The sequence below is a fragment of the Lactuca serriola genome, chromosome 5, assembly GCF_051521515.1.
Source record: "Lactuca serriola cultivar US96UC23 chromosome 5, Lser_US96UC23_V15, whole genome shotgun sequence".
In the NCBI taxonomy this organism is placed as follows: domain Eukaryota; kingdom Viridiplantae; phylum Streptophyta; class Magnoliopsida; order Asterales; family Asteraceae; genus Lactuca; species Lactuca serriola.
Window position 1 is genome coordinate 262,129,266 of NC_136412.1, and position 1,626 is coordinate 262,130,891.

The following is a 1,626-nucleotide window of genomic DNA, read 5'->3' on the forward strand; positions in this document are numbered from 1 at the left end:
GTCATCATAAGAATTCCTCGTGCTCATGACTTGGTCCCCCGGCATCGCTTTTCGTCTCATATCAATATTACCCTTAGTTATAAATATAAGATACGACAAGATGAGATTAAATAGGTACAAGACTCGTACGTTAAGTTCCACTTACCGGAAAAACTCTAGATTCTAAAACTTAATTCAGTCTCGGATAATGTCAACACCCAAATAGGCACAACACTTATATTTGCCGAAAAATCTAAAGTAGCAACATACTTCAAACATCCTCGTTTATCTATCGACTTTTACCTTTGAAAGATTTTATCTTAAATCGTCGATTAGCCAACAACTTAGCAATGAGTTTGTATCCTAACACAATCAAACTAAGTGGTCGATAATGTATAACTTTCAATGAGCTACCCACCTTTGGAATTAGAGTGATGAAAGAACCATTACAGCCATGTGGAATATTAGCTTAAATAAGAAACTCCGTGACACCATCAAAAATATCATACTTCGAGAAGCCATTTGCACCCGGAACTTTATCCCCTTCGCACGACCAAACAACACTTTTAATTTCCTCAATCGTGCACAGAACTTCCGAACAATCGTCTTGATATGACACGAGATTTGTACACCGTGTGCTATGTTTTTGAACACTCTTGCCATCGAACCTGTTAAATTTTATTTATTACTAAAATAATCTTATCACCAATTTGCAGGACCATGCTGCTAATTGACTGTTTTTTTACCACGAATAATAAGTTGCACGTTTATTCTATTAAGAATACTAAGAATACTGTCAACGTACTTTGCTTTTCCGTCCCCTTCAAATTCTCCGTTAAATCTTAGCTTCTTTAATAACATCTAAAGTTTTCAATTTCTCGTAATCATGATTTTTCTCAAAATATTCAAACGATCCCCCATTACTTTTGGAGTGGCATTTTCCTTGATCAATCTCACATCGTCAAAATCATCCCATTTCATGCAACAATTATACAAGTTGAAAGCTGCCACCACATGTTTGAAAAAAAAACGTGTCTCTAATATGGAATTGATTTCTCCAACGCTGGTGACATAAAACCCGAAATATCTACAAGATTCCTGAAAACTGAAAATCTATCCAATTTGCTAATTTTCCACCATTAACACTAATTTGGGTAAAATCATACCCACCCATAGAATGTTTCTTATCAAGTAACCCTTCTTTTATGAATGAAATCATTAAATGAATTTGTCGTATCTTGAGAAAAAACCAAACCTACCCTCTCGAAATGTGAATCTGATAGAAAACTTGTATAAATTGTGTATTCATGAAAAACTTAGGAAACACCCACTCCCCTTCGACAATAATAATTTATTCCTTCCCATTAAATCTATTCAATTCAACTACCGAAGGATCCCAAATGCATAGTAATAACCCTTTGGCCCTTTCCCTAAATACTCTATAATTTTACAAGATCTAATGGACCATACATGTTTCTTGAATCCCAAAAAATTTAACAATATGCGTTCTACACAACTTCATGTCTTTATTCGGTTTGTCGTTGCTCCCGATCCCACTAATATTTAAGAGAAAGAATATTCAATTATCCATTGTGTAACGGACCATACATGTTCCTTGAATCCCAAAAAATTTAACAATATGCGTTC